This window comes from Triticum aestivum, chromosome 3D (assembly GCF_018294505.1).
Source record: "Triticum aestivum cultivar Chinese Spring chromosome 3D, IWGSC CS RefSeq v2.1, whole genome shotgun sequence".
NCBI classification, from domain to species: Eukaryota; Viridiplantae; Streptophyta; class Magnoliopsida; order Poales; family Poaceae; genus Triticum; species Triticum aestivum.
This window is the reverse complement of record NC_057802.1, coordinates 353,237,939-353,252,588: the sequence shown is the minus strand read 5'-3', so window position 1 is coordinate 353,252,588 and position 14,650 is coordinate 353,237,939.

The following is a 14,650-nucleotide window of genomic DNA, read 5'->3' as shown; positions in this document are numbered from 1 at the left end:
GGTGTTGCCGCTGGATGAACAGGACCCCGATAGATCGAGTCGGTTGGGGGTGGATGAACAGGACCCCGTGGAGGGCTGGATGAACAGGACGGCCCCGTGGAGGGCTGCTTGAACAGTAGTCGGTGGAGGGCTGGATGAACAGTAGCCCATGGAGGGGTGGTTGAACAGGACCCCGTGGAGAGGGCTGGTTGAACAGTAGCCGGTGGAGGAGCGGTGGAGGCTGAACAGTGGCTGGTGGAGGCAGGAGGGGAGACGCCGTGGATGAACAGTCGCAGGTGGAGGCTAGAGGAGGTCGACGATGGATGAACAGTAGCCCGTGGAGGCTGGAGGAGGTCGACGGTGGAGATGAACAGTATCCTGTGGAGTCCCGTTTCGCGGTACGCCAAACCCCTCCCGATGAACAGGACCCCCGTTTCGACCGTAGCGCTCCAACACAAGTCTGTTTCCTCTGTTTTGCGGTACGCCACACCCCTCCCGATCAACAGGACCCTGTTTCGACCATAGGAGGTCCAAGAGAAGTCTATTTCCTCTGTTTTGCGATACGCCAGACCCCTCCCGATGAACAGGATCCCATTTCGACCGTGGCCGGTCGAACACAAGGCCGTTTCCTCCGTTCTGCGGTACGCCAGGCCTTGTTTCGATCCGCTGTTCCGTCCAAGCCGGTTGGCTCCCGATGAACACGACGACGCAGTTTCTCCGTTCCGACCCAGCCATGTACACGAGCCCTGGCCATACGTATGCGTGAGTAGGCGTTCAAGACCCCGCCCGTATGTACGTACGTGGCCGTGTTTACTTTCTTGCACCCTGGCTGTACGTACGTGTACACGATATTAACGGGACTGCGTGTCATGCTACGTGCGCGCCTCTACTACGACACATGTGCGCGCCTACACTACGACACATGCCCTTCCTTACATGGCCACGGTTCATCGCTGCAGCCTGCAAACCGACCGATCATATGTACGTACATGTTCGCGACCAGAATGACAACGCTACGTACGCTTCGACCAGGTGGGTCCCGACTGTCAGGCACTTCCTTGCGTGCGAAGATGTAGCTGGTGGGTCCCAGCAGTCAGGGGGATTTTTTCATGAAATACGGTGCCCGTCCGGTGGGTCCCTGCTGTCAGGTGGCAGAATCATTATTTTGCGCGTAATAAGGAGGCACTTCCTTGATGCGGCTGTGGACCCAACTGTCAGCCTCTACACGTATAGTACTCTTCCGATGGAAGTCGTTCCTTGACCACGTTGACCACGCCACACCGAGAGCACTCGGGCGGTGGACGACGGTGAGGCCTAGGAAGGGGACGACGCGGAGCTGGGGAAGACGCGACAGTGGAAGCCCATGCAGAGAGGAGTACAAGGGTTCACTGGTTCGGCTGCGGTGTGAGGCTGCCGTCGCCGCAGGGCCTGGCCAGCAGTGGGAATAGTAGGGGGCGGTGAGGCCTCCGTGGTAGCACAGCCGGCCACGGGAGGCAGGAGCACGCGGCACGACCGGCACTAGTTTGGGCGGCTGGAGCAAGAAGACCAGATGTTGAAGAAGCACTACGGCCGTTGGGTGGACATCGTACGGTCACTGGAGCTAGAATCGTTCATATTGACTAAGTTGACAAAGCCCTCCGTCCGCGTCAACTTAGTAGACCCACAAGTCGGCCTCCCACTATGGTGGGTCCCATCTAGCAGGGGGAGTATTCATCTTTTGCCTATAATAACGAGGCACTTCCTTGCGTGCGAAGATATAGCTGGCGGGACCGAGCTGTCAGCGGGGGGACGTTTTTTTCACGAAATACAGAGGCCCTTCCGGTGGGTCCCAGCTGTCAGGTAGAGGAATCATTATTTTGCACGTAATAAGGAGACATTTCCTTGTGTGCGGCCGTGGACCCAGCTGTCAGCCTCTCCACGTACCGTCCACTTTTGATGGATGCCATTCGTTGACCACGCCGCGCCGAGAGCACCAGGGCGGTGGACGACGGTGAGGCCTAGGAAGGGAACAACACGGAGCCGGGGAAGACACGGAAGTGGATGCCCACGCTGAGGGGAGTACGAGCGCTGACTGGTCGGCTGCAGGGTGAGGCTGACGTCGCCGGAAAATAACAGGATGTGCGGGTGGGTAGAGGGATGGCCTGGGGGCAGCACAGCCGGCCACGGGAGGAGGGAGCAGGCAGTCCCGCCGGCGCTGGTTTGGGCGGCTGGAGCAGGAAGATCAGAGATTGAAGAAGCACGGCGGCCGTTGGATGGACATCCAAAAGTCACTGCTCTGTGTTGACTAAGTTGACAAAGCCTTGCGTACGCGTCAAAAAAAATTAGAAGAACGTCAAATTTTTTTAGGACAGCGTCATCATCAACCTAGTAGGCCCAGAAATCAGCCTCCAAATCTGTGGAAAATAGCATACAACCCATTAGCCATTATTTTCAATAATTTACAACCCATTTGCTAATTCTTAAGGATATTTTGAAGCCCATATTCTTTTTATTGGCATTTCAGACCATATATCTGGGCATTGCTAAAAAATTCAACGAAAATTTTCATATTTCGGTGGGGTCCGAACTCTTTTAATCACGAAATTTCGAGTCACATTAAAAATAATTTTAAAAAATTATATCAAAATAAAATTCAAAAAAAATCTCCGCAGAAAAATGAATGAAATTTAAGATATTTACTAGCAAGATGCCCGTGCGTTGCATGAAACATGAAGATGCATTTGTATGAGTAGTTTATCTTGTGGGAGAAAAGGATGAACGAGGGAAGGCCGTATCTGCAAATGTGGAGAGGAGTGCGGGTAAATTGTCATAGTTTCCTTCCTATCCACTAGATATAGATTGGACGGCCTATATTGCAGGATGGCAGGCACACCATCATCACCAACTCTACTTTTTATAAGAGTAGAGAAATCTAGAAAAAACGATATTTTAATGTAATCGCCGGTTGGCTTTGGTTTAAAAATTTACAGCCCATTTCTTACAACTTATTGACCATTTTCTAGGGAAGCCCATTTCTTACTACATACATCCCTCCTCATCTTGAAAGATTTGTGGCCCAGCAGGGCTGAGAAAAGCAAGTAGGCCTCGGTTGGGTATTCTCCAAAAAAAAGAACTGGGTTAGCCATTTTCAGAAAGAAAAAAGATATCAACTGGCCTCGTCATGTGCTTAAATAAAAGCGTAAGCGTGGGCTAGACGGGCCACAGCCCCCGCACAGCGCGCAGTTGAGCTCCATCTCTAAAACTAAAAAACAACTGGGCGAGCTGCTGCGTCCCTGGTGTTATCCGCTCTTTGTGTAATTTTCTCGTTTATTGACTACATTGACAATGGCGTGGGACCTAGTTGTCAAACAATTAGGAGGAAGTATTTTTTTGGCTTGTAGGAGTAATAACGAGGCACCTGCTTGCGTAATGCAATGACACTGCTGGGTCCCTACTATTAGCCTCTCCACGTACAGTCATCTCCTGATTCCTCTCGGTTGTTGACCATGTTGACAACGCCAGACGGCGGTGGGCACAGCGAGCGAACCAAGGCGGAGAACGACGGCGAGGCCTCGGACGGGAACAAACTGGAGCAGTGGAAGGTGTGGCAGTGTAGTGGCAGGCGGAGGGGAGTACGAGGGCAACAACATGTAACTGAAGCTTACAAACAGTACAAAAAGCCCAAGGATTAATTGTTCATCAAATTTAGACAAGACCTAGATTGAACATGGCAATAACATCTAACCCAACCAATCTTTTTGCAGTCACAAACAAATGGTTCGGTCTGATCCATAAAATCAACATCCTGTGCAAAAAAATATATTGGAGGATGACTACAGTTGTTGTAAATAGAAGCCGAGCATGTTCAAAAGCCCATTTGTCCACCTGAAACTTCTTTTTTTTGTTGTTCAACATGTCTATCTGTGAGAAATCTCTTTACCGAAAACTTAAGCCTGATGGACAATAGTAACCTTGCATTCAACAGGAAGAATGTGACAAAGCTTCTGTTTGCCTGGTTGGATGCATATCCATCCATCGTTATTGTCCTCAAACGAATGTCATGAGAACTGAGAAAATCCTGGTGCTTATTACGCCACCGATTGGTTATACGTTTTTCTCCATGTGGTAGTAGTGCCTAAGTAGACATGAAGATTGAAAACAATTAAGGTCTGAAAAAAGAGTATGTCGAAAGAGCGACGGCTGAACTGTTAATTCTAGTACAATATATACGGGCTTTCAATGTGCATGAAATCATCACCTTTATATATAAATTCTCCAGAGATCGAAAGCATCGCAGCAAGCCAATAATTATGTTCAGATCAAAACTAAACATTTCAATATATAAGATCTTGACAGAATCCAGCAGCATTGATAGGCTATCCATGGACGAACTCTTTATTGAGCATATAACATAATATTAGTACCCAAAGTGTACTCCAAGATGATATAAAATTTTTGTGCACAAATGAAAAATGCAGCTTATGATTACAAATGTGTAGATGATAATATACGGTACCTGAAAAAGTGAGGAGCCAAACATCAACTTCTTGTGATCATTAAGCGGATCACGAATTACACCCAAGGTCTCTAGTTTGGGCGCAGAGACGACAGTTATTTGCGAAGGTTTATAACAATCATCAAGGAGCAACCTTTGAAGTGAAGGGGCATCTTCGATGATGAGATGTTGTCCTTCAAAACAAATTTCAATGCTTTTAAGGTGAGGCGACTTTACTTGGAGACAACTGATAGGGATTTGAATTCCCAAAACAATCAGCAAGCGCTCCAGGGCAGGGCAATTAGAGAGGATGATGCTGTGTAGTGAGGCCTCCGACAGATAAACCACCACAAGCGGAAGTTTTTTTAGCAGTGGGAGTCGAAGCATTTGTACCAGATCGTGTGGTAGATGGCACCGGGCGAAGGTGGCGGTGTGGAGAGAGGAGGAAAACCGCGAGATGGACAACGGTGGTGTGGGCACAAATTCTTGGTGTGTTCGTGGTACGAAACTTTCATGGTAATGGTAGAACTCAAACTACTGGAGTTTTCTGAATTCAGGGGATGTCAGCCAAGCGTCCACAGTGCAGGGTATGGATAGCAGGTAGCGTGTCGGAATGCAGAGGCGTTGAACAGGGCCTTGCTGGTGAGAGGGGACGATGGCTCTGAGGAGATCAAATTCAGGAAGGCCAGAAATCTGACGACAGTCGAGATTGAGGGGCGCGGTGCGCCATATCGGGCGCCACCGAGTTGAGAGGACTTGTGTGCGGCACCAATCCTTGGTGGGGAGAAGCGAGATGATCTCCTCGAGGATGACGTCCGGGAGATCGCTGATGCTGTCCACCGGAGATTCTACCGGTTCCTCAGATCCGGGTTAGGGGGCGGGTCGCCGCTTCTCCCCATGCTGCCGGGTGCAGGATCTACAACCGGCGTCGCCGCTAGCGGGAGCCTCATCTTCTTGGCGCTGGGGCCAGCCGGCTCCATTTTCCTTGCGGGCGTCGCGCCGAGCTCACGGGTTTGAGTAGAGTAGCCATAGACGAGCCTAGTGGCAGTGCAAGTGGGGAAGGAGGGCTAGGGTTTTCTGTACAAGTGGAAGAAGAGGAGCAGGCGTTTTCTGTACGAGTGAGGAAGAAGGTGAGCGGGGGTTTTCTGGACGAGTGAGGAAGATGGGGAGCTGGGGGAATTGGGGGGAGATGGAAGCGGCAGAGTACAGCGAGCTGCAGTATAAGTGGAAGTGACGAGGAAGGAGGGTTTTTCTGGGATCGCCCCCTCTTCAAGAAATATGGGATTCTCCGTGCAAAAAACAACAACAAATGGGCTTTAAGATGGATAGGCTTTAATATGGGCTGCCTGTGTTTCATACTGGAGGGCCTTGTGCTAGAGGCAACCCGAGACACTCTCCAGCTTATTGCCCATTCGAAAGAAAAAAAAAAGAGACGCCTCCAGCTTATGGCTACTCATTGGTAACCTTTTTCAACTTGGCATCCACCAAATTAGAGGATGCGGTGCTGGATGCAGACACTCACACTAGTCGCGTAGCACGGCAAAGTGAGGTGTCAAATAAAAGCCCTAGAATATACTTACTAGATTGTGAAGGTTCACAGGCTAGTCAACATTCACATTAAACTAAGCTTCAGAAGATACGGTATGCATACTAACATTCAGAAGAACAAAAGTTCAGCATGTTTATGCATCTTAATGATTCACCATACTATAACCAATACAAAGCTGTGAGAAGATGTGGAAATAAAGAAAATCGGTCGATGCTTCTCTGAGCAAAGGGCCTCCCTGCGCACACATTAATTTCCTGGGCATGCTTGTTTCTTCTCCATGTTGCGAGCACTTTGAGCATGTTGGCAACTCCACACCTAGCTAGCTGCCTCGTCTTGCAATTGATGCTGACACATTTGTAGCAAACACATGAGGCAATAGAGATGACTCAACATCAGTCCATATTGTGCAGTTCCCCTGAAATCATCTTCATTGTGCTTAATCTGAAAAGATAGGAAAACAATAGCTATACTTAAACAGTGTTGCAAAACAGTAGCACATATCAATAGCTCGGCATGAAAAAACACGATCATCTGGACGAAGGGGATACTGACCTGCCTGAGGAAGATTATATATAATTTCATAAGTCCTTAGTTGATTTCCACCTTCTGCTGCACTACTTGTTTGCTCCTCCACACATGACAGGATCATTCCGCACTGCAATCAGTAAGTCAACGTACGAATAAGCTTATTTCATATTGCGGTGGTCATTGTACCTAGTTACGAATGTAGGAATACCTGGAGCACATGAGGTTAGCTGACAGCAGGTAGATGTAGCCATATAATTTTGTGCGGTGCTACCAAAATTGAGGTTTGTGTCCCTTCCCGTTATGAGAATTATTCTTGAAGTTGGTAGAATGTGACGGCTTGTTCTTTGCATCAAACTTGCCCTTCCCCTGAGATTTGTTCTTGTTGTTTTGGGGTTGGTTGGGCTGGAAGTTCTTCTCGTGTACCATGTGGGCACTAGAAGCTCCCTCAGCGACCCGAGCACGTGTGTCTTTTGCTCTCGCCTTCTCTTCAAAATCAAGAGTGCTAATGATATCCGAAACGGAAAACTCATGTCTCTTGTTTTTCAGAGAAGTAGCAAAATTGTTCCACGAAGGTGGAAGCTTGGCAATGATGGTCCCAACAACAAATTTGTCCGACAACACACACTTAAAGTACTCAAGTTCCTTCGCCATGGACTGTATCTCATGAGTCTGCTGAACAACAGAGCACTCATCACTCATCTTGTAGTCACAGAATTGCTCCATGACGTACAACTCGTGCAGAGGAGGTCGATGAGAGGCAGCACCGTGCTACCTACATTGGTCGTTTGATACGTAGGATAGAATGCTATAAGACTTTTCCCATGTAATCATGTGTTAATTGGCAATCTAGCATCCACCCAACTTTTTTTCACTTCCTTTGTTTTTCCTGTGTCAAACACTCTGGCTTTTTTTAGGGAGCACTGTGTTAATTCTATAGGATTCAAGTGGACATGCCACTCCAATCCTTTATTTTTATTTACGAAGAGAGTACTTGCTGCTACAGAGCATTGTGTTAATGATGTGCCGCTGCAAGAGCCACTTATATTAATTAACCATGCTCTAAAAAGGGTGGACCAGCTTTGGCTATACTAGTACTAGGTTAGTAGGCGACCTTGCGCTTGGCTCTTCTCCTCTTCCGGAAGTCGAACAATAATGATGGTACTACAGTAGTACTTCTGGCAATCTGACACCAAATGAACTGATGCACGTCCACCGCTTGTAAGCAAAAGTTTCTCCTCGTGCTGCGAGCCACCGCGCACGCATTGGCGCGGGAGCTCGTCGTTCTACGAGTTGATGGGACACATCAAAGTTATTTAGTACTCTCTCCAAAAAGGGTCGACCATGTCCATGGCTACCATCCCGTGCTCCGTCATTGAGTACATGCACTATTCATGTGCCATCGAGGAGAAAAAATATTGCGTAGTACTAGGTGCCATCGAAGTGTGCTCCGTCATTGAGTACATGCACTATTCATGTCCTGCGTGTTGGCAAAAGGATGAACAAAGCTCACTAAAAAAAGAGTGCAAGAACATAGGGCATGTTTGGTTCCCAGCATAAGGTTGCCACGTCTAACCTTAGTCATGCCACAACATCTTAGACATGTGTTTGGTTCATTGCCACACTTGTGGCTTGCCACACTTCTCTAGTTATATGGTCCACATGTCATAGGCTAATTTTTTTGCCAAATCTTGCCACACTTGTGGTGGCCATAGCCACACTTTTTGTGGCAGCCACATTTTGCCTAAGGTTAGTTGTGGCAAAGGGGCTGTTTGGTTCTAGGCTGCCTAGCATTGCCACACTTTTTCACACATTTTTTCCAAGCTTGCCTAAGGTTAGTTCATCAAAATGAGAGCCACAAGTTGGCAAGCCTAAGGGAATCTTGCCATATTTTGTGTGTGTATGCCATGTGGGGTCCAAGTGTGGCTTGACTAAGGTGTGGCTTGAACCAAACACTCACCTCATAGATTCTACGTGGTGTGGCCATGAACCAAACATCCTCATAGATTCCTGACGACCGAGAAGGAGCAAGGAACCTCGCGGTAGAGCGTCTGCACTCATAATATTTTATATTACCCCCTCCGTCCAGGTGGATAAGTCATCTTTGGTTGTGCACCGTGACCAAGAAGGAGGGAAAAACAAGAGAACTTAATGTTTATTTGCTAATTAATAGCATTGCATGCCATGAACTAACCACTGCATGTCGTGTTTGGTAGTCTTGAATCATTGAAAACATGCACGCCCACATCTCTTACTGGTTGATATGTCAAGAAACAAGAATGTTTATTTGCTAATTAATAGCATTACATGCGCGCCCGACGACCGAGAAGGCGCAAGGAACCTCGTGGTGGAGCGTCTGCACTCATAATATTTTATATTATTCAGCGATATAAAATCAACCAATAATCTCCATAGTAGACCGGAAGAGTACGAAAGACGGCACCCAGTGTAGTTACATCATACTGTACATGGCCAACCCATGCTATCACCATATTTCTTGGCCTCCGTGCGACACCTAGCTCTAGTAATCCACCAGCTCGTATCGCTTCTCGCTCCTCGTCTCTCTCAAAGTGCGGCGGGCTGGCGTTTTTGCCATCTATTGAGGTCGGTTAACTCATCACATGTTAGCGACATGCCAAGAGCATTCTAAAAATATTATTGTACTCTATTGTTATGCCAAGAAGAGGAAGCGCTTTGACCGACGGACCAAACGAGACAGGCGTGCCATGCCGTGAGTGGGTCCAGTTTCTCGTTTTGAACTTGTTTGGTGTAGTAGTAGCACTTGGTTTTGATTTTTGATTCGGTTGCTGTGATGCTACTGTCCAATATTCGTGTGTGATTGTTTCTAGAATAAAAAGGTACTCCCTCCTTTCCGGTTTATAGGGCTCATCTCAAAAAGTTTGTTTTTTTGTTTATAACTCTCAATTCTACTACTTACCATCACATGTTCAGATTTCAAGGTGTATTAAATCACTGCATGCAAGGATGAAGAAAAAACTCGCCAATGCATGTAGAAATTCTTGGTCATTAAGTGGTCATCCATGCATGTGGTGTAATTAATGCATCGGTTTACACAAATTTTTGAGAAAAACGAGAGTAGTACTTTTGCAAACTATGGAATTAATTCCACCATTCATCATCTACCTTGGTTGAAGAGATTTTCAAATTAAGCCCTATAAACCAGAAAGGAGGGAGTAGTACTTACTATGGGAAAGGTGAAGTGATGGTTGCTTCGCCCGAGCAACTTATTACTCTGGGAATATGGGAGTACCAGCAGATTCATCGAACAGACAAATGATGGTTGCTTCGTCCGAGCAACTTACTGTGCCGAAGGTGGGGATCTGTGATTTGACTGCTCACTAGTCATTACTACTGTGGCGCAAGGACCGGGGTGAATCTTTCCCTGCAGTTGTGCACTCAATATTAATGCATGGCAGGTGGAGGCGGATGAAGGATGTCGCACATGTCGGCGAAAGGAAGTTGAATTGTTTCTGGCATTGCTATCAATCCTTCAGGATTTTTTTCTATGTACGCATAATTTTAATGAAATTGTACTGTGATGCTACGAAGGTTTCAACTTTGGTTCCCGCAGGAAAAAAAGGTTTCAACTTAGGGATTCATGTGTCCTCTTGCCTCAAGATTATCTCATTACAACATTCCATCAAATACAAATGAAACTACGATGGCTGCTAATGTATCTCAATGGTTCGCAGATCAGCACCAATATTCACATCACAACTGAAGACAAAGTTGTGAGAAGGTGTACAAATAAAGAAAAAAATATAATTGATCGATGTTGTTCGTAGGTATGGCTCCATTTCCTGGGCACAGTGTTCATTGGTTGGCAGCTAGTTTCACCCAGCTCTGTAGCCAAAAAAGAGGTGTATGGAGGACATCACAATTCGATCGTTTTGTGCAGATCCACTAAAATCGAGCTGACCCTCCCTGTTTGCAAAGATATCCAGTCGATGTGATTACAATAATAGTGGAACTAGATGATGAAACATAACACACACAAATAGAAGCCGATCACCTCTGCAATCTCTCTTTAGGACTAACTACTTGTTGGAGAAGATTAGGCACGGAGTTGGATGAGGAGGATAGCAAAACCAATCTCCATTTTTGTAGTCCCGCCGAAATGTAAAAACGTTGCCAGTGTGACATTTTGGCGGAACTGCACAAAACACTCTTAAGAAAAAAGTGATTTGTGCAGTTCACCAAAAGGTCGCAATAGCAACGAGGTGAAATGGATAACCTTGTTTGCAAAAGGAGGTAGAAAGGAAACAATTACTGCCAAATAACACGAGTTGAAGACACATACGCTGACAAAAAAGAAGCATATTCCATGTAATAAGGGAAAGATAGCAGCATGGTGGTTTATCAAAAATGGTTTGAGGACGAGATTGCAAGATGGAAAGTACACCGGCCGAGATACTTTTTAAGCAAACAACTAAAGAAGATCCACATGCAGGATTTTCCACATGCAGCAACGTGGGAAGATGGGCAGTGGAGCAAGGGCGGAGGAATCTGTACCTGAGGGTCGTCGGGATGAAACTAGGAGGGCGCCAGCGGCTGGGATCTGCCCATAGTGCGGCAGCGAGCAAGTGGCGAAGGCCCTGCCGTGCCGGAGCTTGGTCATAGAGAACGGTGGTACCGTAGATTGGGACGTGCTGCCTCAACGTCGTCGAACGGAGAGACGATGCACATCCTCCCTTTCCGCCGGCGGACGGGATGCGGCCAGATCACAGACCAACGGTAGAGAGAGAGGCCACCACCGCCTTGTGTGAGACGGTGTGACGAGAGACAAACCCCGGCAGGCAGGCTCTGTTGTATATAGTGGAGCGGATTTTTCCATTTTCCCCACGACAATCATTTTATATTCTGTACGTGCCATTGAGGAATATATAACTTTATTTAATACTAACGCGTCAAGTCGAACTTTGTTCCGTCTACGCGTGGTACACGACCCTCCTTCGAGCAAACAACCGCTAGACGCATCAAATTATCACGTGGGCTACCTTTTCATACAGAAACGAACTCCACCGTGTACCCGCGCGGGTGTGGCCGGGAACGAGACGTGAGTATGTGCGTCCTGCGTGCACCTCTTCTTTAGGTGCAAGTACGTACGTGTGTGGGTGTGAGAGAGATGGTTTGTGCGAAACAGAGGCAATGTGTCGATGATATCTCAAACAAAAAAAATAACATATGCAATGTGTGTGAAACAGAGTCATGGATATATCATATATAGAGGGGGCGATCCACGAGAGAGTGGAGGGATCATCGGCGTGAGATATCGATAGAATCAAAAACAGGGATGAAGTGTGTGGCTGCGCGATCGATAAAGAGTGCCATCGAATTTGTGTTTGCCCACGTCAAAGATACAAGGCGGCTGGCCTATTGGAATTTGAGAGGGCAGAGGTGCAGTTTTTCTCTGTGGCATGGATACCTACCTACAACGTTGGACAATCGGTGTGTGGAGGTGGGGAGGGGGTAGAGACCTAACTGTAGAGAGGTAGATCGACTAGTATATGTGTGGAGAAGGAGAGAGACCTAGCTATGTATTGAGGGAGATCGATCGGCATCCATGCATATGTGTAGCAGAGGAATAAGGTTGGGAGAAAGACAAAGGTAGAGTGTCGGAGGGTTGGTGGTGGAGTGGCGTCTCACAAATGGTGGGAGAGGCCAGCAAGACAAATGGAGGGTACAAGTGCAATATCAATAAGAGAGGGCCAGGGATGTCTGTCTGTCTATGCACGTGCGTGTGAGAGACGGGTCGGGAGGTATGCAAGGATGATGAGGGGAGACGATATGGTTGTGGTAAGCATACATAACTACATAGGAAGATCAACTGTCGTGTGTCCGAGAAAGGGAGAGACATAACTAGTGAGGTAAGTCTATCGGTGTGTGGGGATAAAGAATTATACTCGACCTAGCTATATGTAGGGAGATCGGTACGTATACATGCATGTGTTAGCAGCAAATAAGGTCCGGAGAGACAGACAAGGGAGAGGGGTGCGGCTAGGAGGTGGTGCGAGAGGCCTACTATGTTGAGGGGGGAGGAGTGTGCGAGTATGAGATCGATGAAAGAGGGGCGGGAGTGTGCACCTGCGTGGAACCGTATTGGACATAGGGGGCATGGACGGTGAGAAGAGAAGAGGGGAAGTATGTGTTTGTGGTAGGCACACTTGGCTAGAGAGGTATATCGACCGGTGTGTGCCGGAAAGAAGGAGCCGGGGGGCCTACACACACCGCGGGTGAACGACCTAAAGAGAAATAACGAACGTTCGCGATGGAGGGGATGCTGAGGGAGGGTGAGAGGGGGGGCGGCGTGTGCATGCACGATAGAAAGTTGCGCTAGCTAGCTGCAAAGAGAAGAGGATCGTGAAGGTGTAAAAGACGAACAGAGATGATAATTCATTATAAAAAAGTGGATACAGATACTTGAAGAAGATATCATAATGTAGAACATTTATTATAATTTGGGCTAATGTGTTGCTTTTGCAGCTCAGGGCTAAATACTTGTCAAAATGTAGGGGGCAGGGCACTATACTTTGTGTGATAAACACGGTGTACGTATGGAACATGGTTTAGATTATGAATATCTAGTTAGTACATCAAATGTACTATTATTTGGAATCAACATCAAGTGTATTCAAAAAATTGAATTCGAGTTCATATAGTACACATAGTTCATATCTATCTCTATAGTAATCATATGGTGTGTTGTTAAGGTAATGCCCAAATGATGGTTGAAGTTGGCAACAATCATGATTGTAGATTCTTATTCAAATAGAGAAACGAATTCAAATTTAGTTCGAATTGCAGCGTTAGTATAGACATTTGGAATGCACTAAAATGTTGGTATGAGTAGGTTACATGCATTATAGAACCAGCGAATTTTTTTAATTAGACATAACATGGATTCATAGCTTTGAATAGCATTTGTATAGTAAAATGGGACAAGACTCTCTCTTTGTGTGGTGTGAATAGTTTTATTTTTTTCGTTTTTTCGTTGAGGGAAGGGTGAATTGATTTGGTATGTACAAGTACAATATTACACGTTAGGCTTGTCCCTAAAATTCGACCCGCGCCTTGTTATATCCCTAAAATTCAGATATCGTGCTCCCAAAACTCACGCCTTCACAACCCACCCCTTGCTATCCCGAAATTACAACGCGCGCGAAAACTCCCTCCAGCTGCCAATTCCCGACACACAAAATCCCCCTTCTAACCCTGAGCCGAAAGGACCACTAGTTCAAATTGGTGGGGGTACTTTTGTAACACACCCTACATTTTGGACAAGTGCGTCCCTAAGTCATGGTTCCCCCCTCCCATCGCCTCCTTTTCGCCATTCGAAATCCCAGGCTGCCATAACCTCTCTGCTCCAGCCGCGAAACCCCACCCTCCTCCATCTGCCACCTCACCGATGCCCAGCCGGAGCCTCTTCCCTGACGATGTCGTCCATCACAACAGCTCGACATCCCTCATCCACCTCCCCGGATGAGGATACGTCGTCCATCTCATTATCCCGCCGGTTCAGCCGCCCTGTCCTTCACCTCCAAGGAGCTGCTCCGATGTTCGCCTCGTCTATCGCGGCTGCTCCATCCCCACAGCGCCGCCTTAACCTGCTCCACCCGAACCGCAGCATCCTCACTGACTCCTCGGACGAAGTCGAGGCCTACTCCGCGCCACCAAAGAGGTTGTACACTCATCGCATCGCACCTTCTCCTTAACTCGACCTCCCGGCGCCGATGACGCTCCATCCCGCACCCCCATGAGCGGCTACCTCGAAGCCGGCGCCACTGGCGACATCTCCATGGTGGCTCTCCCCCAGTGCGAGGCCCCATCAGTGGCGGCGTCCATACCAGCCGGATCTGCTGCTGCTTCTCCGGCTCTCTCGCTTGCTCGTGCTGCTGCTCCGGCTCTTGCTCGCTCGCTCGCGCTGCTGCTGCTCTCCCCCTCGCTCGTGCTGCTGCTCTGCTCTGATTTAGCTACACTTCAGTTGACTGAATTGACTTTTGTGTCAGTCAATTTTCAGGGGGTGGGGGGCTCGCCGGAGTTAAGGAAGAACCACCCGCAGCGGGGAGGGGGGCTCGCCGGAGAGGTACCCCACTATCTATCTT